The following is a 24374-nucleotide window of genomic DNA, read 5'->3' on the forward strand; positions in this document are numbered from 1 at the left end:
GGGAGGCCCAAATATGCACTAGTGATAAATTCAGAAAGACAAATGTTATTTTATGTAAATGTAAATGTCATGGTACTTATAGAGCGCACTGTCACCAGACGGTCACCTTGCGGTGTCGCCTATTCGGCTTCCTGGCGCTGATACTCATATTGCTGTGAAACCCCTCCTGGCTTTCCCTGTGAAGTGTCCACTACTGGGCACCCCCAGGGTGAAGCCAGGCATCCTTAGCACTGTTGGGGCCGGTGTGGAAGCTAAGCAAGCTACTGCCCAGAGTTGCAGCGTGGGGCCCGTGATTAGAATAGGCACCGAGGCGAGAATTAACAGGTCCAAGGCAATTGAGCCCGAGACCCCGCCGAGGCGGGAATCGAACTCTGGTCCCTGGCCAGAAGTCTGCATCAGGGTCTGCCGCTCTAACCATTGAGCCACACTCCTCCACACATAAATGGCTAAACTGTACGCCACCCGTCTCTACTCTATTCCCCTAAATGTATTGATACTTTCCCCGCATTAGCATTAGTAAAATCACTCAATTTCATTTCAGCAAAGCTGTTGCCATACGTGTAAGTCTTAAAAACGCCATTTTAGTGCCTTCTGCTCATACGCAAGAATTTCCCTCCAAGCAACAGCTTTTCATACTACTTAGATGCAGTTGATTCATGCGCAGTATAGATTTCCCAGTTAGAAGCCATTTTAGTCCTTCGTCCGTGTTATTAGCGTTAGCAAACACATAGGCAGGCTTCACTAACCTGCGTGTTGTTGTGGTGTGCATTAGTTTTACACAAAACAGTTTCAATAACATGTTAGTGAGTTAAACGAGAGGATTGCTTCCGAGAAAATCTCTTTTCTATGAGTCCTTGCTCCATCAATCCCCTCTCTGATGGCATTTTGAGCCATCACAAAATTACCCATCCCAATCAGATTCCAACTTTAGCACATCTCAGTTTCTTTAACTTCTTTTCCTCTCTTAATTCCATCTTTGTCTTCTAAATCTTTCATTTCCTCCATCTGAATTTCCTCATATTTTCTTTTCTTTCCCTTTCCATTCACTTCATATCTTCCCTTACTTTTTTTTCACAACATTTGCACCAAATCATTATTACCAAACCTATTATTATTATACCCACTATTGGAATAATTGTTTGACCTAGAATACTTTTCCCTAAATCAAAAAACCAAGTCCCTATTGAAGAAATACTCTTTGTTATTCTTTCCCATACACTGTCAACCTCCAGTGGTTTCAATTCTTCTTGAAGTTTTGTAATATTCTTAATATACTCTCTAATTTCCTTACTTGTGTCAGGAATGTATGTGCAACAATGTTGAACTTTCAACATTCTACAGTCTCTGCCCTCTTTTGCCAATAAAATATCAAGAGCAAGTCGATTTTGTAAAACCATAGACCTAATTGCATCCATTTCTGTGTTTATCATCAAAAAACCCAAGCAGTATCCATCGATAGATGATCAACTACTGTTGACAATTGACAAATTCTATAGAAATTTAGAATGACTCCCACTGAATGTATCAATGCACCAAATAGGTCACCTACTATTTCAGAAAAACTAGCTCTCTTTCTTCGTGTTAGTTCATTAGTGTTTTCATTGCATCCAGTGATTCTTTTTATGTGATAAATTTTCGTAAATACTACCCCAAAGTAGCAGCTTCCGTACCACCGTGCAGGCAACTTATAGTAAGCATTATTCCCACACACTTAGTAAACCCCAGGAAATACTAGATCAGTTCCCCATTTTAGTCCCCAACCTCCCAAAATGAGGACATTTTGTTCACATTCACTGGAACCAATAAATACGTTATTATAATCTGACTTTAACCTGTGGAGGCAGGTTTTCCCTTTCTTCTTAAAGTCCAGGGGCATCGCAGCATGAGCCTTGCAAGTTGCATGAATTCCCTCTTTTCCAGCCCATGGAGGTACATGGGTTTTCTGTTCAGCAGCTTTCTTTTGGAAATCCTGTCTCCTTCCCTCAACTAAATTCAAATAGACTTTCTCTTCTTCACGTAATATACATGTTAGATTATTCTTTAGTGCCTTGACTAAATCTATTGATTTCATTGTTAAGAAAAATTCACCCATAAATTGTGCATCTTGACTACTAAGTACTGGATTCATATTCTTTCGAATAGGAAGTTCTGAAAATACTATATCTAAGTTTGAAGAATAATCCTGAAGTTTTCCCGTTACGTAAAACAGACGTGCTAAAACGCTACATGATATACCATATGTGAAAGGTAAGTGGTGATAGGTAACTTCTGATACCGATGTTGGTAATTTCATACAAACATAACAATCACTAATCTCCATGATATCTACATATTGAAATAACAATTTTGTGAAGACATTTAAAGACGTGTCATTATCTGATACTGTGTGATGAAAATCTGTCTCATCTGCTGCTTCTAATTCTACTCTATCTCCCTTTGTTGTAGCTGTCTTTCCATTGGTATCTGTATCATTCTTTCTATCTGTTATCATCAAATAAGGCACTACCACTGTTAGAAATATCCATACTGTACTTACTAATAAAATGCTAATAAAATGCTACATATGCAAGCTCTATAACATCTTTGTGTTTGATATTTCATTTTGGTCGCTCAGTGACTATTTTTAGCCATTTTAATCTGAGAAGACAATTTCTCCTCTTTCTTTCTTTACTTGGAAATTCAGGCAATTGTTTTAAGGAGGTCTCAATTCTCTTCCATTAATCTGTGTAGCATCTACTTCTTCTGATTCTTCATTCAAATCTAAATTCTTCAATTCTTCCAAAATTACATAGGTCCACTGAGGGGCCTTGTATTTATTATTCAGTATTCTCAGTCTTGGACTTCTTCGTGGATTTCTCACAGTGGACTTTTTAGACTGAGTCTGACCCAGTAACCTCATTTACTTGCTCTGTTCTTTCGTTTGTTTTTCTCAGGTAATATCTCAGTCTTTTCACTCCACCTAGCCAATTATCTCCTTTTCTGACCCTTTTAATTTGCACTGCACTTTCACCCTCTTCGTCTCTTTCTTAAGTTCTTTTATTTTCAATATGTCCAGGCACAATCTGTTCTTGTTCTGAATCACTCTCTACCTGTTTCTGTTCAGGTCTTATTAGTATTGCTTCATCCCCCTGAACTTGTTCTTCTTCCTCTATCTAGTCCTGTTCGGGTCTTATTTCAAATCGATCATCTTCTGCCCGAACTTGTTCTTCTTCTCCTAACTGTTCCTGTTCAGGTCTTACTACAATTTGCTCTTCTGCTGCATGAACGTGTTCTTCTTTTCCTGTTTGTCCCTGTTCAGGTCTTTGAATAGGTCGGTTTGCCTTTGCCTGAGTATCTTTTCCTTTCCCTTTATGGTACTGCTCAGGGTCTCGAGTCTTTATTCACTTCTTCCTAAGAGCACCTATCTGATCCTCATTACTTTCCTGTCTCTCGAATCTGGTTCTTCTGCTTGTTTGAATAACAACTTCAGGTATGTCAACCACCGGTATCCAACCCTCCTGACTTGTGCTCGGTTGTTCCTCGTCTATCACTTCAGAATCTATCACTCCAGATTCTTCCACGTCACCACCTTTAGCTGCTTCAACTGGTTCACTCAGTTGTTGTTCTTCAGTAGGGCCTGGAACTCTTTTGGTATTACTTGCGTGTGTCCAATTGGGTAAACCTGCACACTTCACTGCTGCAGTAGTGATCAGTATGACTTGACATGGTTTATCCCACCTGGGTGCTAGGCACAACTTTCTTGTATGTTTCTTCACTACCACCCAGTCTCCAGGATTCAAACCATGCGCCTATGCTGGATGCCTAGCAACTGCATCTTCTCCAACCTAGTTATAGACAGAACATACTAGGTCAGCCAATCTTTTGCAATAAGCCAATACCAGATCATCAGTTATATTAATCAATTTATGACCAGGAATAAATGCTTGTCTCATTGCCCTTCCCATGAGGATTTCATGGAACTCAATCCTGTTTTTCTGTCAGGAATACTTTGGAGTCCCATCAACACAAGAGGCAATGCATTTGGCCATTTCAGTGGGTGAACAACCTTTACAACGCAACTTTTACCACGCAGTGCCTTTACGACGCAACTTTTACAATGTAAACCATTACAATGCATTGCGCTGGGGGGCGATCTATGATAGGGAATGTGTTTAATGTACTATCCAACACCTTCCCTACTATCCACGGGGACTGGAGTTGGAATAGTAAATTAAACAATTCACTATCCAGCGCCTAAAAGCACTATGCGTTGTAATGGTATGCGTTGTAAAAACCGCGTTGTAAAAGCATGCGATGTAAAAGCATGCGTTGTAATGTCATACATCCATTTCAGTGATGTGGATGCACACACCTTACTCCTCTATTCTGTCAATAAAGTACTAAAATAAATAGAAAAATGGTCCATTTGCAGAGTTCACAAACCAACGCATATGACCACCAGCAAAGGTAGGTGAGACCCAAGGTCCAGAGATGGATTACCATCAAAATTCTTGTTAGTGATCTAATTTTATCATCTGGCCATCCACAGTACAGGGCTGGATCGTCTCTAGATCATTTGAGACTAATTCCAGTGCCGTCTGGTAGGACTGGGGTCAGACCCACAATCACATGTTGACCATGCGTGGGATCACTGTGATCTCGGATCCCGAGATCCCCATATCCGAGACTATCTATCCCCTCTATTACCACCTCGCACCATAGCCTGTCCAGGCAGACGCGTAGAGCCCCCAACAACAGCGTCCCTGACGACAGGCATCCCGCCCCTCTCTCCTGTGCAGGAACCAATCAGAGGTGCCGAAGGACCGGAAGGGATACACCGTGACCCCGGAAGTCCCGCCTCTCCACCGACTGTCGGATACAGAAAAGCCGGAAGAGAAGACACGAGCGGGGTCGAAGGATTGTGGCAGGAGATTTCGGCTGGACCGGTGACGGACGGAGAAGACGGGAACGGAGAACGCGAGGAGTGGTCCGAAGAGTGGTGGAGTCCCACGGAGGTGGCTGGAGAGCGGCCGTAACTCGGAGGAGAGTTACGGCGGAGCGCGTGAGTACCAGTTACTCCCTTGAGCACGCTAGGTGCCCGTGTATATAGTTAGAAACCCCTCCCAGTGTAAATTGTTCCCGCTATCCTAGGCACGTCACAAGTAAGCACTAAGCAGGTTGTAAATACGCACTTCACACTGTATAAAGAGCACCCCTCTCCCCACATCCCTGAGCACTTCCATTCCTTTCCTTTCCTTGATCCATACCCGTACCGCCCTCACTTCCCCTTCGTATCCACACACTCCCGGGTTAACGGTGAAGGTACCGGATCTCGAGTCCAAGCACAGCTAACGGCTCCCTCTTTTCTCTTGTTTGCCCTCCGAGGTATTCTCCGACCACAACGAGGCAGCTACATCAAAGACCCAACCTTTCCTTGGACCCTCATCCCGCCCGGACAAGAAAGAAGAAGACGTACACACCTTCCCGGGATTCGGACCGGACTCTCCTACTGTCCCCGAAAAACCTTGTACAAACAAACCCCAATAAACCGCTATCGCCCACTATATCCGGCCTCCTCGCCTGCTTTACCAGTCCGCTGACCGCCCACGATCACAATCACTAAATGGAATCAGGTGCAGTGCAAAGAGTGAAGGTGTAAGGAAAGTGGAGTTAAAAAGGAATAGAGGAATCACAGTAAGGAACCTTTAATGTCTGGAAGCCTCTTTCCATTAAAAACCAGAACAGTGCAAGATAGCAGTATAAACAAATGACTGCTTAGGGGCCGACATGTTTCTGCCAGATCGGGGATTCACTCCCTTGGCTTTCTTCAGGGCCTCTGTTCTTAAATACTTTTGCTACTGCTAGTGAAAAGTGCACACAAAATAACAAAAACAGTGACAATATAAAGGATATTCTTATTCCTCCATGTCAGCTGGTGTAACAATCACCCTTCTTGACAGGGGAAAATACCTCACCTCACCTGGACCAAGCTCAGAGTAAGGGAGGCCACGCTCTCTCCGTCGTTGCCCCGAACTGATTCTGAGGGCCTCCCCCAACCTCAGAATTGCATTGTCAGAAAACCAAACTTTTTTGTGCTTTCAACCTCTTTCCAGTTAATGGTAGAAATGGGTATGAAAGCAATAATGGATCTTGGAAAGCTATACATTTTAGAAAAATAGACACAATTCTGAATTCAGCAAGGAGCCATTTGTGTAGATCCATCAAGGTTTCTTTGTATTAACTAACCATTGAATATAGGAAAAATAAAAAATCAGTTATAAAAAACAGCCATTTGTGTCAACGTTTTCACCTGTAACTTCTTCTAATTATGACAGCTGTTTGAAAGCAATATACTGTTATATCCGCTGGACTTTCTGGTTGTGGGGATATATAGGACTTGAAGGTTCACCAAGAACCCGACGAAGCCAGAGCCAATAACTGAGCAGCGTCTTGCAGTGGTTCTTTATTATGCACCGGATTTATAGCAATTCATTTGGAAAAATATATTACCTGAAAAAATTGGTATGAAAGACACCAATGTATTTCTGAAATTGGAACAAAATATAGAGTTTAGAAACAGTAGATATGTGCGCATTTCCGAAATTGTGAGTACCTATACTAGCATGAGAATAATAGGTCATGACTTCTTTTTTACACAATGTCTTTCATCTGGAAGGCAGAAATGCATTCTGGGCAGCCCCCACCACTACACTATTAAAAATAATCCCCGGTGCCTCGTGGGCTTTCTACCCCACCCCCGGGGGCAGATCAGGGTCTATTGCCCCCATCTGCCCCTGGGGTGAGCAGAAAGACTGTTGTATTTTGGGGTTGAGGGCATTGGCCTGCCCATCTTGGCAGCCCCCACCCCTACATCAATAAAAAAAATCCCTGGTTTCTAATGGGCTTTCTGCCCCCGCAGGTGTCAAGAAGACTGGAATTTCACTGGGGGTGGGGGCATTGTCATGCCAATTTTGGGCAGCCCCCACCCCAACATCAATTAAAAAAAATCCCTGATATCTAGTGGCGTTCTAGTCCCCCGAGGGCAGAATGGAAGCTACTGCCCTCATCTGCCCCCTGGGGGGAAGAAAGACAAATATGCCCTAAACGCAATGGAGGGAGCAAATGCCCTTGCCCAAGGGGCCGCTCCCCATCTCTGGTGCTAGTGGGTGGATCCCTGCTTGGGGATCGCCCTCCTGGGGGGAGATGCGGGCATTGGCATGCCCATTCTGGGCTGACTTCTCCCCTGAATTAAAAAAACTAAAAATTCCTGAGGCCTAGTGGGCTTTCTGCCCCCTGGGGGGCAGAAAGACTGATATTTCTCTGGGGGGGCATTGTCATGCCCTCTTTGGGCAGCTCCCTCCCCAACGTAAATAAAGAAAAATCCCATTTAGTGGTCTTTCTTTCCCCCAGGGAGCAGATTGGGGCTACTGCCCCATCTGCTTCCCAGGGTGGGCAGAAAGACTGACATTTCTCTGGGGGTGGGGGCATTGACATGCCCTTTTTGGGCAGCCCCACCTCAATGTAAATAAAAGAAAATCCTAGGTATTTAGTGGGCTTTTTGCCCCCTGGGGGGCAGATTGGGGCTACTGCCCATCTGCTTCCCATGGGGGCAGAAAGACTGACATTTCTGTGGGGGCATTGCCATGCCCTTTTTGGGCAGCCCCCACCCCAATGTCAATTAAAAAAATCCCTGGTGTCTAGTGGGCTCTCTGCCTCCCCGGGGGCGGATTGGGGGCTACTGCCCCCATCTGCTCCTAGGGCGGCAGAAAGACTATTATACCCAAAACACAATGGGGGGACCAAAGGCCCTTGCCCAAGGGGCTGCTCCCCATCCCTGGTGCTAGTGGGTAGATCCCTGCTTGGGATTCACCCTCCTGGGGGAGGTATGGAAATTGGCATACCCATTCTGGGCTGACCTCCCCCTGAATTTAAAAAACAAAAAATTCCTGCAGCCTAGTGGGCTTTCTGCCCTCCAGGGGGCAGATAAGGAGCTATTGCCCCAATATGCCTCCAGGGAGGGGAAGAAAGACTGTGGTACTTGTTTTTGGGGTGGAGGCATTATCATGCCCATTCTGGGCAGCCCACACCCCTACATTATTTTAAAAAAATCCCTGGTGCCTTGTGGGCTTTCTGCCCTACCCGGGGGCAGATCAGGGGCTATTGCCCTCATATGCCCCTGGGGGAGCAGAAAGACTGTTGGATTTATTTTGGGGGGTGTAGGCATTGGACAGTGGAGAAGCGTGGCTCAGTGGTTAGAGGCGGCAGACCCGGAAGCTGAGATCAGCCGTGGACCAGGGTTCGATTCCCCACCTCGGCGGGTCTTGGGCTCAAAAATTCCACGGACTCGACAATTCTCGCTCCGGTGCCTACTCGACTCACGGGGTCACACTCTGCGACTCTGGGCAATAGCTTGCTTAATCTCCACTACGGCCCCTCGCGGCGGGATGCCTGGCTTTCACCTTGTGAATACCCTGCCGGGGTATCTCACAGGGGAATACCAGGACGGGTTCCCTAAGCAAGCGCCTTGAGACCCCTGGGTGATTAGTGCGCTATATAAATCGAAACACACACACACACACACACACACACACATTGGCCCGCCCATCTTGGGCAGCCCCCACCCCATCATCAATAAAAAAAAAGTCCCTGGTATCTAGTGGGCTTTCTGCCCCCGGGGTCAAATTGGGGGCTACTGCCCCCATCTGCCCCCTGCGGGGCAATAAGACTGACATTTCTCTGGAGGGGGTGGGTGCATTGTCATGCCCTTTTTGGGCAGCCCCCACTCCAACTTCAATTTTAAAAAAACTGGTTTCTAGTGGGCTTTTTGCTCCCCCGGGGGGCATATTGGGGGCTACTGCCCCCCCATCTGCCCCCTGGGGGGAGAAAGACTGACATTTCTGTGGGGAGGTGAGGGCATTGCAGTGCCCTTTTTGGGCCGCCCCCACCCCATGTCAATAAAAAAATACCTGATGTCTAGTGGGCTTTCTGCCCCCTCTTGGGGTGGGGGGAGAAAGACTATTATGCCCAAAACACAATGGTGGGAGCAAAGGCCCTTGCCCAAGGAGTCGCTCCCCTTCCATGGTGCTAGTGGGTGGATCCCTGCTTTGGGATCGCCCTCCTGGGGTGATCCCCAAGCAGCGATCCACTAGCGATGGGTACCATTTGAAAGGGGAGATTATCCCCTTTCCAACGATACCTCTCCCAAGCGTTTTGGTGCTCGGAGGGCTGAGATAGCCCAACAAACACTAAAACACTGAAACTAACTTTCAGTTTAGTTTTCAATGTAATGAAAAAGATTGTGCAAATATCTGGGGAAAAATCCACTATATCTTCCACCTCTACATTTCTCTTGTTCAAAAGACTCAGTCTCCCCATATTCCAAAGCCTCATACTGAGTTAATCTAGGTCTGGGTTCAAAATCATTCATCTGCATCCTCAAATTCTGAAGGATTCTCCCATTAAACGTACCATTTTCTGGGAAAGCTAGAACTCCATCACCGTTTGTATATTCTATCCAATTCTCCAATCACACACAAGTATGATATCCTCTTTCCATCATCATAAACGAAGCAGGCGTTTTCGGTTGGTGGAATAGGAATTTCTTCTTTAGTTAACACAAGCTTATCTTTTTTAAAGAAATTCTTAATTTTCTTTATTAACAACATTTGTCTCTTTTCTCCATACATTCTGGATGCACAATATATAAAATAATACTCTGCAAACCCTTGAAGTCTCCTATCAGTACGAATCCATAATTACAACTCTTTTCAGCCAATCCTAGCGCGGCTTCTATCTAGGGGTGGGCGGTAGTCGCATAATGACCTTTCGCGGAGAGGCACTGAGATTGAACCAATCTCAGTGCCTCTCCACATAGTTCCGTTATGCGCCGCCCGCCCGCCCGCCGCCCGTCCGCCGCCCGCCTTTAATAAATTATATTTAAAAGCCTAAAATGAAACTCAAATAAAACTTACCTTATTGCGGCCGCATCCTTCCCCATTGTGGCTTTTTCTGCATGCGCAGTTTCCAGATGAAGCCGCGATGGGAAAGGATGCGGCCGCAATAAGGTAGTTTTATTTAAGTTTCATTTTAGGCTATCGTTTTAATTATAAATTAATACGGCAGGCAGGAGGCGGGCGGGAGGTGGACGGCGGGCGGGCGTCCAACTTCCGTTCCGCCCACGAATGTGAGGAGATTTGCGGCAAATCTCCGCCTTCTTTGCGCAAGGGCAAATCTCCGCACATTCCATGGGCGGAATGCAGATGTCCGCCCACCCCTACTTCTATCTATTCAACCAATCAGATTCAGGCTCACGCTCGTGGTCTGACCAATGTCAGTGCAGCCTTTTTGTGACATCAGTATTACTCCTTCCTACTAACCCCTCCTTGACAATCTGCTTCTGTCTCACGCCCACTATTTCAACCAATCCCAGTGCTGCTCTCTGTGACGTCAGTACAACCCAGGTGGCTGACCCTCCCTTCACAAGGTAATACGAAAACGTATTTCTTTACTTTTCTTTAAAATAAAATCTGTTGATAACAACATAGAAACATTCTCTACTCTGCCTGTTCCACTAAAACAAAGGATAGATCTTAGATTTCTTCTGGAGTCTCAGAATTGCTCCTTCTCTTACTGCGAGTAAAACCTCTGTTTACCCTTCATTCCAGTTCAAGAAAACCTGTTACTCCTTCAGTGTTACCCTTGCTAGGAGATATAAGACCAAAGTTTCACCAGCGAACCCTCTGCTATCACTCATACTCTATTTTTATATGAAATAGTCCCTAGTTTAATACTGCCAGTCCTACGTACCTTCTCAGCATTATTCTAACTGACGAGTAACCTCACTGCAGTGTGGCTTCTATCACCATCCACTATTCATTTCCCCAGGATATTCAGGACAACATAAAACAAGACGCTAACTCTTTTTCTTAAACATAAATTAATAAGCAATAATTAAAATCAATATTTATCACCAAAGTAGTCAATAATAACCATAGCTCTGCTTCCAGAAAACTGATCTAGCGGTGTACCAACAACAGATACTCCACTACAATGCACTCACCTGGGCCCATAAACACACACACCAGTTTGAGTAAATGGCTGGAGTCAAAGTTTATATTTTCCTAACTAATCTTTCACTGATCAAAAAGTAATTTCCCCTAGTCGATGGACCATTAGTTGAAATAGTTGATTCTTTTAACCAATTTAAATAACCACAGACTCGGGAAAGTTTTAAATCTTTATCTAAATTTCAAAGCATGTGAGCCATCTCAAATACACAGTGCAGTCTTCATCACTATTAGGAGAGAAAATTCAATTAAATCAGCAAACATATACTTTGGACTTATGCAATGATCAATACTCAAAAAGAAGAAGACAGAGAGAAAAGAACATCCGCAAACAGCACAAAATTATAATTACCAAGAATGGTGGGTGGGCCAACACCCTGGCCAATGGGCTGGTAACGGTCCCCCAAGATAGGTGAGGCGACAAAGACTTCAGGACAGGCTTCAGCATAGATGACCTCTCTAGAATACCAACGCTTGCGTCGCACCCCTCTCTGACCCTCTCTTCCTCCTTGAGATTCTTCCGCGATCTTCTGTCTAACCCTAATTAAATTAGGATAGAAGGTTCTGTATTTGATTCTTCATCAGCATCCCTCGCTACTCCGACAGCACCTACGGCTCACAGGATCTCATCATCAATGTCTCTCAGACAGCATCCCGAGCTCTGCTGCATTGAGCAAATCTTCAACTGACTACTTAACTAAAACTATCTCAATTTTACCTTTTGGTATTCATGTACCACTCACCAAAGTTTCAATATCGTAAAAATACGAAATCTAATTGGTCAGGCAAGGGGGAATGATCATCACACCATGCTTACATGTCAAAAAAAGCAATACCACTATTGTTTGCAAACCCATCCCCTTAATCTTTATTCAAAACTTTATTTCCCACCCGCATTCATGTTTCGTTTGCAACAATTGTTTAAAATCATGCAGACATGCAGACTCATTCATTTAAACTTTTCTCTGCCGGTTCCCAGGCTCGGACATTCTGCGACCTTCTCCTTCTTCCGACCCTTATGTCATCCTTCCAGGTCCGCTCTCAATAGTCATTCGCGGCTGTCATCTGAATCAGCTTACTTCAGCTATGTACGAGAGGCCCAAATACGCACTAGTGATAAATTCAGAAAGACAAATGTTATTTAAAAAAATAAATGGCTTCACTGTACGCCACCCGTCTCTACTTTATTCCCCTAAATGTATTAATACTTTCCCCGTATTAGCATTAGTAAAATCACTCGATTTAGTTTTGAAGAAAATTACATATTTATATGTATTTGTGCCCCCATGCGCTACCCTCTCACCATCTGCCATGTTGAATAACAAAACCCCTGCATTACTTCACATTCAGAGGCCTTATTTCTCTGTCACCAGGCCCCTCCATGCCAGACCCTGAAAAAGGCACACGTTGCATTTCTCTGCAGCACATTAGATATTTTTTGCTGAGCAGCCACGGAGAAGAGGCCCAGCCCGGGGTGTCTTAACAGTGTCAAACAAGGGTCAACTTGATAAAGCTGCATTCCGGCCCCGAGCAGGAGGCGAGCAGAAGCCCCTTTGCAGAGATAAGGCCCAGTTTTGCTGTCGGCTCTCAGAGATAAGTGGGGCCCATGTCAAGGGAAACCTCCAAGACAGTTACACAAGGGGTGGACAGGAAGGGCCAAACCAACTTGCTAGTATGAAGCAGCAACACTTCTACAGATGAGAGCAATCTGCATGCTGCCCCGAGCTAGAGATAAGACCAGACATGCTAGTCACTCTGACACCCAGGGCCCTCCCTGACCAACAGAAAGGAAACAGCCCTCCTGGAAAAGTCTGATAAAGTTACGCAAACAGGCAGTGCGAGTTTTAGCTGACCTTGCTGCCCCCTCTATGCACCCACCCACCTATGACTCATTACAGTGAACGCCTACATGCTCATATCTTTTTCTTTCCTTCTGCTTGGAGGGCTCCTCCCTATGTATGCAAAGAATGTATAAATATTGTACTCTGTGAATAAAGTTCAGAACTCTCCTGAACCCGCTTGGTGCAGGAGCTCTCCTTTAACTCGAGTTAATGAAATAAAGCCCATTGACTCTAACACCATGGACTCTGCTCCTCATTTATGCTTGACCCTTTTGATATTTATAGAAATTATGATAGTGTAAATAATTTATTTACCACATTCTGGCGCCCGAACAGGAACGCATCCCCTTCCCCACGCGCCGGTGATGTAGGTCCGGCCCCTGCCCCCTTCTACAGCCTAGACGGACTTCAAGTGTACACGCCAGCAGGACTTCCTGCCAACTCCCTCAGGCCCACGGAGGAGGCGGACTGCGACCCGACATCCACACGAGGCGGTGAGGAAGATTGCGGAGCGTCCTGACCCAGAGCCCAACCAGTGAGAGCGCCGAGTCCGAGGTCTTCAGAGATCCGCCATTCCTGCGCAAGCGTCAAGTGTCCGATGACCAGGTCTTCAAGTTCTGCTTCCCGGTGAGTACCACTGAGAACGCATAAAGACGGGTTCATTTAATGAACACGGTAAAGACGTGTCTCCTTCACGGGACCGGTATGGTTGTACTGTATTTCAGTGCATCGGAATATGTTATATATGTTTTAGGTTTGAAATTGTTTTAATTGGGTTTTAGGCATGCCGCTGTTTTCAAAATTGCGTAAAATAGGCACTATAAAGGGAATATTAGAAGAGGCAGTTAATGTCCCGCCAAGAGATACTCCCGGCCATTTTATGTATAACAAACATGGCATCAGCGCTATTCTCTATTTAGACCTCTGGGTAGATTACACAAAGGATCTAGAGACGGTGCATAGATGGCCTGCTACCGGCACATGGGATTCAGAATGTATTATGAGAGTAGAGGAACAACTATGGAAAAGGAAGTCGAGGCCCTCGCAGAAAGAGGCCATTGAATTATGGCGCAAAGAGGCTAATAGGAGGGCCCTGAAAGAACTTAACAAAGCCGAGAAAAGCAGGAAAATGTCAGAACAGGCAAAAGAAAAAGAGTTACTAGAAGAGGGTGAACAGGTTCGAGCGGAACAAATGGATAGGGAGAGAAACGCTCTTGTTACTGGTATCTACCCTGTACTTTCAGAGGAGATCAAGGAGGAAGCTACCCAAGATGTACCCCTTAAAATTAAACCAACGGCACCAGAGGCTTTCCTTTCCGCCTACCTAGCAGAGCCACCCCCAGCCTACATAGACGCACCATTTCCCCCGCTCCCACCAGAGGCCGTGCCCCAGCCAGTCCAGAACCAACAACAGGCTTCCGGGGGTGCGGAAGGGGGGGGATAAGGATATAAAGGATGACGTCGAACTCCCTAGATGTATATATGATTTACAGCCAGGTATTACTGGTCCAATGCGCGCCATATCAATACGAGTAAGGCAAGCCATCGCAGAGCTAGATGGACTGCCTGATATGAATACACATTTAGATGCCATGTATGAGTTCATCAGAACAGGACGGAACCATGAATGCGTAGCTCAAGCTATGGAAAATAGAAAAGTAAAAGCTAAGAACAACATCCTCCGTTTTATTATTAACTGTCTGATCAGGGAACTTGATGGGGGTGATGGGGATGTGGAGGCTAGTTTAATCGAGTGGAGCGACAACATCAATGACGGTAAACATGATAAGGCAGCGCAGACAGAAGCAATGACGAACAAGATTAAAAAGAAAATACTAGCAAAACGCAACGCTGAGAAGGAAGGCAGGGATAGTGTGTCAGAGGAAGGGGATAACAACGAGCCGGCAGACAAAATGAATTTTCTGGGCATAGCACGGCACTGTAATGGCGCCAAACACCATCGATCTCAGAAAAGAAGGGTTAACAAGGAAACAAACATCTCTTCTGAGGATTTGTTTCAAACAACTGAAAAGGCCCTAGACCATTGGATGGACGACGAGCCACCCCTCACGCCACATGAGAGGGAGTTGGCTCGGTCGGCCACCCAGTGGGTGTCCCAACATCATGTATATAATCCCGACATAGTGGCCCAGATGTTCCTGAGCCTCCCACCACTTGAACAACGCCTGGCCAGAATCTATATGGTCCAACACTTGATCACGTTGTATGAGAGCCAATATCACCACCCTGGCAAATTATATAAAATACTGGAAAAGGTAATACTAGATAGATGGATGAAACAGGGCCCAGAACTGATTAACACCATTTTAGACTTGCGTCTCCAATATGAACAATTCCTGTCCGCCTCAATGACACCCGATCCTCGCCTCAGAGGACAGTACCCTCTGCGAGAGGTCCACCCCATAAGAAAACAAGATGGCACTGTCCAGCGGGTATATGTCTATACCCCTCTCACCAAGCTAGAAATACTGGAAATGAAGAGGTTGTTACCTTCCCATGATAAAGACCCGGGGGGGTTTCACAGGGAAATAAAAGATATACTCCGTATAGGAGACTATACTTACCCTGATATCCTAAGGTTACTAAAGGTCTTGTTACCAGCAGGCATTTACGAGAAACTTAAAGAGAAAGACTGGGATGTGGGAGATAAAACATTGAAATGGGCAGAGTTGCAAGCGGAAGATGCAGGTAGGGCCCCGGGAGATGGCCTTGGTGAAAAAATTAAGGAGCTCCCCGAACTCCTTATACAAATTTTACCAAGACTATTGACGACCAAAAAGGAAGACTGGGAAGCAATTTCAGCATGTAAACAGAAACCAGAGGAAGACACGAGCGATTACTACACTAGGTTGGAGAAATGCTTCGCTGTCAACAGTGGTTTAAAACACAGTAGTGAGGCCTATCCCCACCTTTTTGTGACCAAACTGGTAGATAACGCCCTTCCTCAGATTAGGAATAGGGTGCTGAAGGTTGAGAGTACTTGGCAAGCAAATAGCCCCTCACAAATGTTACAGATGTTGCAATACCACCAAAATAGAATAAGGGAAGAGCAAGAACAAGAAAAGAAGCGCATGAAGGATACAAAAATGAAGGTGCTAGTTGCCCAAACAGTACCTGCAAACACGAACAAGAATGGTACCGCGCCCACTAAAGGGACCTGCAATTATTGTAAACAACAGGGTCACTTTGTAAGGGAATGCCCCGTCCTAAAGCACAATATATCCACAGATAAAACAAAGGAACGGCCCTATACACCTAGACAGTACAACACTCAGCAGACACAAGCCCCCACCCCGCAGCAGGTCCAGACGCCCGCTGCCGCTGCACCTCAAATGTATCAGTACACGCAGTCAGACTACCCAGAATACCAATCTTTTTCATGAAACAGCCTCGAGAGGGAAGATCGCTTGCCCCTTATCCCAGTTCCTGTGGACCAAGAGGGTCCTTATGTACATGCTCGTTTGCTGGGGCAAGATAGAAAGTTTCTGATTGACACAGGGGCAAGCAGGACTACCATCAGTCATGACGAGGTCCCAGGGGCACCTCTCTCGGGCTCACAGAATATATCCCTGGGATTTTCTGGAAAGCCAATTGTCAACAAAGTATCAGAACCAGTCTCTTTAGGGGTGGGTCCACTGACACGCACCACAGACCTACTACTCACTAAAACATGTCCAGAATATTTACTAGGTATAAAGACCCTAAAAGAACTGGGAGCAGTTATCTGTTGCTCACCAGAAGGAGTAAGACTGTTTTTGCGTGATTTCAAAGGGCATTTCACGGTTAGAGATTTTGATCCCAGACTTCAGGATGTCCCACAGTATCTATGGGAACAAGGTTCGACTGACGTAGGTTACATGGATATAACACCACACGAGGTCACTCTTAAGGAAGGAGTAGTCCTACCCCGAATACGACAGTACAGGATTCCACCTGAGGCTGAAACAGCCTTATCAAAAATAATTCAAGAACTCATTAAACAGGGGGTGGTGGTGGAGACAGACTCGAATGTGTGTAACTCCCCCGTCCTCCCTGTTCTTAAACGTACAGACCCTCAAGCACCCCCAGTTTACAGACTAGTAGTTGACCTTCGAGAACTGAACAAATGTGTGGTCCCACAATACCCAGTGGTCCCAGACATTTCCTCATTATTTACTGCCATTGATTCTGAGGCAACATTTTTCACGGTCATTGACCTGAAGAATGCATTCGTCAGCATTCCAATACATCCTGACAGTCAATATCTTTTCGGAATCAGTTTAAAAGGACGCAGCTTCAAATTTACAAGAGCTCCCCAAGGCTTCACAGAAAGCCCAAGTGTTTACAGTCAGGCATTAAAGAGACAACTTGACAGTATTAGTATGCCTACTCACACAGCATTAATACAGTACGTGGATGACATTCTCATCACAGCAAGATCAGAAACTGACTGTGAAAAGGCTTCCCTCACGGTCCTTCATTTTCTGGCGGACAAGGGGCACAAGGTGTCCCCTTCGAAGTTACAGTTCTGTGAACAGCAAGTGGCTTACTTAGGGCACTTGCTGTCCAAGGAGGGTAGGCAGCTGACACAAGAACGAATTAAATTGATTTCCAACATTTCACAACCCAAAACACAGAAAGAAGTACGTGCATTCATTGGCCTTACTTCCTATTGCAGACAATGGATTCCCCAGTATGCCCACATAGTCAAGCCACTCATACAATTGACTACATTGGAGGCGGCCACCTCTAACGTCCTCCCTTGGACATCAGAGCACACCCTAGCATTTGAGGAACTAAAACGGGCAATATGTCAAGCGCCAGTTTTAGCCACTCCTGATTACAAGAAACACTTCACCCTGTTCGTGACAGAGCGGGATGGAACAGCACTATCTGTTCTCACAGAAGACCAAGCAGGGAAACACAAGCCATGTGCTTATTTTTCTAGTACACTGGACCCTGTAGCACAGGCTCTGCCAGCATGCTTGAAATCTGTTGCGGCCACAGCTTTGGCCATAAGACAAAGTGACTCGATAGTGCTGGGACACTCTCTGACAGTACAAGTACCACACGCAGTGGAAGTTCTCCTGAATAGGACACAGACGCAACACCTGACTGTAGCAAGATTGACAGGATACGAGCTGACACTATTTCAACCCCACATAGAGATTAGAAGATGTAACATACTCAACCCTGCTACTCTTTTACCCTAAAGCACAGATGACACCACACCCCATGACTGTGTGGAAGTAATAAATGTAGTGACGAAGCCAAGACAAGACTTGACAGATGTTGCACTCCCAGACCCTGACATAACGTTTTATGTAGATGGATCATGCATGAGAACAGGGGCAGGAGAATTAGTGGCAGCATACGCCGTAACTACTGACCATGAGATCATAGAGACACAAAGACTAGATATCCTGTCAGCACAAGCAGCAGAGCTCATTGCTTTGACGCAAGCCTGTAAACGAGCAAAACAGTTAAGGGTTAACATCTACACTGATTCACAATATGCGTTTGGGGTAGTTCATGACTTTGGGGTACTATGGAGGGAGAGAGGTTTTCTGACCTCACACGGGGCCAAGATACAGCATGGCCCTCTCATACAGGCCTTGTTAGAAGCAATACACCTACCTACAGCCATAGCGATCCTGAAATGCAAAGCACACACCAAGGCCACAGATGTCATTTCCCAAGGTAATGACCTGGCAGACCGAACTGCTAAACAGACAGCTCAGACTCCAATTGACATAACAAACTCACAGGTATTACCACTGACAAGGACTATGACAGTCAGGGGTCCCTCCAAAGATGTACAAGATATACAGACCCATGTCACTCCAGATGAAATAAAGAAATGGACTGAACAAGGAGGGGTCCAGACTGACCAGGGTTGGATGACTAAAAACAAAAAGACATGGTTCCTCCCAGATTCTATGGTACAGGTGATAATAGAGACAGCACATAGCCCGGCACACTTGGGAGAGAAGGGAATGTTGGATGGCCTGCAGAATATCTGGTTTAACAAACACTTGCGAGTGGCAGCAAAACAGAAAGTGAAGACTTGCATGATTTGTTGCCAATTCAACCCTGGAAAAGGCATCTCAGTGGAACAGGGTGGATTTCATCCCCCTGATCACCCTTTTGAGGTTCTCCAAATGGATTATATCCAAATGGACAGATGTAGAGGTTACAAGTATGTCCTGGTAATAGTGTGTGCCCTAACCAGATGGACAGAAGCTTACCCAGTCCCAGATTATACTGCAGTTACAACAGTCAAACAGTTGGTGGGGGAGTTCTTCCCGAGATACGGGTTGCCACGTGTCATTTACTCAGACAATGGCCAGCCCTTCTCCTCTGAGCTCATGAAACAGGTGTTCCTTCTGTTGGGATATACCTGGAAGTTCCATTGTGTAAGGCATCCCCAAGCAGCAGGTCTAGTAGAGAGACATAACCAGACCCTCAAAACAAAATTAGCTAAAGTCTGTGCAGAAAAGGGCGTGGATTGGATGGCAGCCTTACCGGTTGCCCTCTTTTACATGCGCATGGTAGCTCATTCTAGAACCGGCCTATCCCCATATGAGGTGGTCTTTGGAAGACCGCCGAATATGTGGGGTACACCAATGCCTAAAAGAATAACTGATGTTGACAGTACTATGCTCACAGATTACCTGGCTTCCTTGATGTCTGCACTACTCTCTTGCCGTTCGCAGGTTGCCGCTGCCTTCCCTGACAACACCCAGGTCGAGGACCATGCCATAGCCCCAGGGGCCTGGGTGCTAGTGAGGAACTTCGACCGGACGAGCCCTCTGGACCCTAGGTGGAAGGCACCAAAATTAGTCCTGCTGACGACGAGGACGGCCATCAAAGTCGAGGGAAGAAAGGGGTGGCTGCATGCCAGTCACTGTAAAAAATACTTTGGGACTACCGGAACATTTGCTAAAAACAAAGACAGTACAGACTTTGAGCCCCCCTTTTTGGAAAAGACTCCCCAGCAAGAGTACACTTCCAAACTGAGATCTAGAAGGTCAGTCGACGTTTGATTGTCTAAGTCCACTCGGTGGTGAAGCGGTTGAACATGATGTCTGACTTGAATAAACTAGTGAACAGTAAAGAAAAAAGGACTAATATGAGAGAGAAATACTGCAAGCTATTACACAGCAGATGTATAGTGTCTCTGAATATTGTACTTTTTATGAGCATTGTGATAATAAGTATTGGCTGGTTCTTACATGTTCTCTATCCACCTGCTGTCTCACAGAACGCCACCATAGTACACTCACATCTTGAGCTACCAGTACACTTAGAGAACAGAAGAAATTAATTTAAGAACAATACTTTCATCACCCTTTTACAACAACATCAACTGGCCATAAACACATCCAACTGCTGGGTGTGCGGTCTTCTTCCCCACACAGTTGCCAAAGGCATGCCTTTCATCACTCTCCCTTTTTCTTATGAAGGCTCTTGTACTGGTTGGTGGGAAACAAACAAAGCTTCCTATATGGCCAATACGGACATAAAAGAGCAGTCTCAGCTCCGATATCACCTATACATTTTATGTTGGCGAGGTGAAAAGAACAGGACATGTGGTACCCCGCTAGAGCAGGAAGCCTATGCTGACCGCAGTAACAGATCTAATAGTTTATATTATCAGTATATGGACAGGAGAAAAAGATCCGTTTCGCCTGTTTTTATGGCATCAACGAAAGCCCCTTTTTGTGTCCAAAGTAAAGGAAAGATACGTATGGGTGATAGCATCTGCAATCACACAGTCAATTTGAATGGAACAAACAATACACAGCTTGTAGTCGCACAGGGCACCTACTTCATATGTGGGGATAAAGGTTATACATAACTCCCACAGGGCAGGTCCGGCACATGTTACATTGCTTTTCTCCTCCCCCCCACCTACACTGCCCCTGCGGACTATCATGAAATTGAGCCTCTGACTGTCTATAACAGATGGCGAAGGGGGGTCATAGATACAGAAGATACAGCAGGGCAGGAGGCGGGAGACTTCTTTGCCGGAGTCATTCCATTTTGGGGTCCAATGGTAAACAGCAGGAACATCCGCCACCTCACACGAGTGGTGCAAAATACGATAGATGCAACGGCAGGTGCCCTCTCTAATCTCACAGCCGAGGTGGTCGCGGATAGACTCATGACCCTACAAAATTGCATTGTTTTAGACATCGTTCTGGCTGACCGTGGTGGTGTATGCAAATTGATCTCCACGAGTTGTTGTGTGTTTATTCCAAATAACGCACCTACGGTATACCAAGCCATTGCCAAGCTACACAAGATGTCAAGTCAGCTAGACATGGATAAAGGAGAATGGTCCTTAAGCAGCTGGTTGTGGGGATTAATATCAACATGGGGATGGAAAGCGTTGACTGTAATAGGATCAATACTGCTTATCATCTTCAGTTGTTGCCTTTGCGTCCAATGCGGCCCGGCCATCTGCGGTCTGTGCGCCACCGCCTGCATACCCCGCCCACACATACCGACCAGAGAAAATTAAAAGATCATGTTGCAAGAACACATTAACGGCCTGATGAAAATAGAGGTGTATTAGAGGGGTGCGCTTGGGGACAAGGAGGGAATGAAGAAAATTACATATTTATATGTATTTGTGCCCCCATGCGCTACCCTCTCACCATCTGCCATGTTGAATAACAAAACCCCTGCATTACTTCACATTCAGAGGCCTTATTTCTCTGTCACCAGGCCCCTCCATGCCAGACCCTGAAAAAGGCACACGTTGCATTTCTCTGCAGCACATTAGATATTTTTTGCTGAGCAGCCACGGAGAAGAGGCCCAGCCCGGGGTGTCTTAACAGTGTCAAACAAGGGTCAACTTGATAAAGCTGCATTCCGGCCCCGAGCAGGAGGCGAGCAGAAGCCCCTCTGCAGAGATAAGGCCCAGTTTTGCTGTCGGCTCTCAGAGATAAGTGGGGCCCATGTCAAGGGAAACCTCCAAGACAGTTACACAAGGGGTGGACAGGAAGGGCCAAACCAACTTGCTAGTATGAAGCAGCAACACTTCTACAGATGAGAGCAATCTTCATGCTGCCCCGAGCTAGAGATAAGACCAGACATGCTAGTCACTCTGACACCCAGGGCCCTCCCTGACCAACAGAAAGGAAACAGCCCTCCTGGAAAAGTCTGATAAAGTTACGCAAACAGGCAGTGCGAGTTTTAGCTGACCTTGCTGCCCCCTCTATGCACCCACCCACCTATGACTCATTACAGTGAACGCCTACATGCTCATATCTTTTTCTTTCCTTCTGCTTGGAGGGCTCCTCCCTATGTATACAAAGAATGTATAAATATTGTACTCTGTGAATAAAGTTCAGAACTCTCCTGAACCCGCTTGGTGCAGGAGCTCTCCTTTAACTCGAGTTAATGAAATAAAGCCCATTGACTCTAACACCACGGACTCTGCTCCTCATTTATGCTTGACCCTTTTGATATTTATAGAAATTATGATAGTGTAAATAATTTATTTACCACAGTTTCAGCAAAGGAGATGCCATTTTTGTGCCTTCTGCTCATGCGCAAGAATTTCCCTCAAAGCGACATCTCGTCATTCTACGTAGATGCAGTTGACGCATGCACAGTATAGATTTCCATGTTAGAAGCCTTTTTAGTCCTTTGTCCGTGTTATTATCGTTAGCAAACACATAGGCAAGCCTCACTAAACCGCGTGTTGGTGCGGTGCGCATTAATTTGACACAAAACAGTTTCAATGGCATGCTAGTGAGTTAAACGAGAGTATTGCTTCTGAGAAACTTTCTTTTCTACGAGTCCTTGCTCCATTAACGGTAGAAGTTGAAGTGGTGTCTGAATTGAATCGTGTCCCACTACGAATCTAAGGACCTACACCCAGGGAAGCCCTTAAGTGCCCTAAGGAAAGGGTTGGGATGATTTAGGGGACCCTCCAAGGGGACGGGGTTGGACAGGGGAGAGGATACTCCCATGTCCTTTGTCCAATTCCGCACCAGAGTGGGAGCCTGCAGCTCACAGACTTGGTTTGAACTGGACTATGCAAGAAGGCACCAAATGTGCCCCTCATGCAGACAGAGTTTGCACTGGTAATCGCACCTACCTAAATCCTGTCTGGGAGGTGGTTACACCTCCCTTGATAGGATGCCTATCCTATAGGATACCTCCCACATCATTTACGGAGGTATGATTCCAACATATTTGAAACCAAACCTAATAGGATTCGTTGCAGTCGATTTCGATATGGTCATCATGTAATTACTCGGTGCCCCTCTATATGGTATAAGGCTGCTTCCCTTACAACCCGGGAAAATGGACCCCGTAGGCTGTAGGGGTCTCCTGCTCATACAGAGGCACCCTCACACGTAGAATCAAGCACCCTGCCCTCAGGATTGCAGAGGCCTGCTATAGGGGTGACTTATAGGTTTTAAGTGCAGTGACCCTAGATATAGGAAACCTATATCTTTTGTAAGTGGTGTTAGCAGCAGCTTACACAGGCTGCGATGGCAGGCCAGTAGTTACAGTTTGAATGGTCACCATGGGTGGCATAATACATGCTTCAGCCCAGGAGGGACCTCTGGGTACATATGCCCTGGGTACCTTAGTACCATATATTAGGGACTGATAAGGGTATAACAATTTAGAGGAGGAAGCAGAGAGACTGGGGTCCTGATTAGCAGGATCCCAGTCAGATTAGTTAATAACAGCTTAGCACCAGGCAAAAAGTGGGGGTAACCATAAAAGCAGATCCTACTTTCCTACATTGCCGATTTCATCACCGTCACTGCAGAATTTCATTACTCACATGGCACAATTCCACTCTGAGATAGCTGCTATACATCCTTGTAGAGAGAGCTTCAGAGTGGCGCAAATAGACAAACTGTCAGCGATGCAGCTGCTCTCTACACACTCCCCGGCAATACCCCACCTTGCTGAGGAGCTAGGCTAATATATTGTAGATTCATGAATTATTGGACTACTTTGAGCCTATGTACATAAGTTAAATGTGTATAAAAAAAGAAAGACATTTGCAAAATTATATGGGCTATTATCAACACAAGATCAAGCCATTGACTGGAGGGTTATCTGCCAAAACTAGTCAATGGCTGAAAGCTGCTATCCCAAAGCCCATCTTCGCAATTTATATAATGAACATTGTGTGTGGTGTTGACATGACCTATGGCAGTCATCTAAACTATCTGTAGCCAGGCATGGCAAGCCTTTCCTAATTGTTTTTTTACAACTTTTTTTCTTGTTACTTTCTGATAAGAGAACAGGGAAATATTTGTTTGTAGCTGCAGCTTCTCAAAAAGAGCAGGGCTCCCGACTCACCTTCATAATGTACATAACATCATCTACCAGACATACAGTAATGAGAACAGGTTAATCTCTGCCCCCATGGGACCCGGAAAACAACCCGCTAGACCACCATGAGGGGCAGGAAGACTCCCGTTAAGGAGTCATTTCTCAGCTACTT

The sequence above is a fragment of the Lissotriton helveticus genome, chromosome 2_1 (genome assembly GCF_964261635.1).
Source record: "Lissotriton helveticus chromosome 2_1, aLisHel1.1, whole genome shotgun sequence".
Lineage (NCBI taxonomy): Eukaryota > Metazoa > Chordata > Amphibia > Caudata > Salamandridae > Lissotriton > Lissotriton helveticus.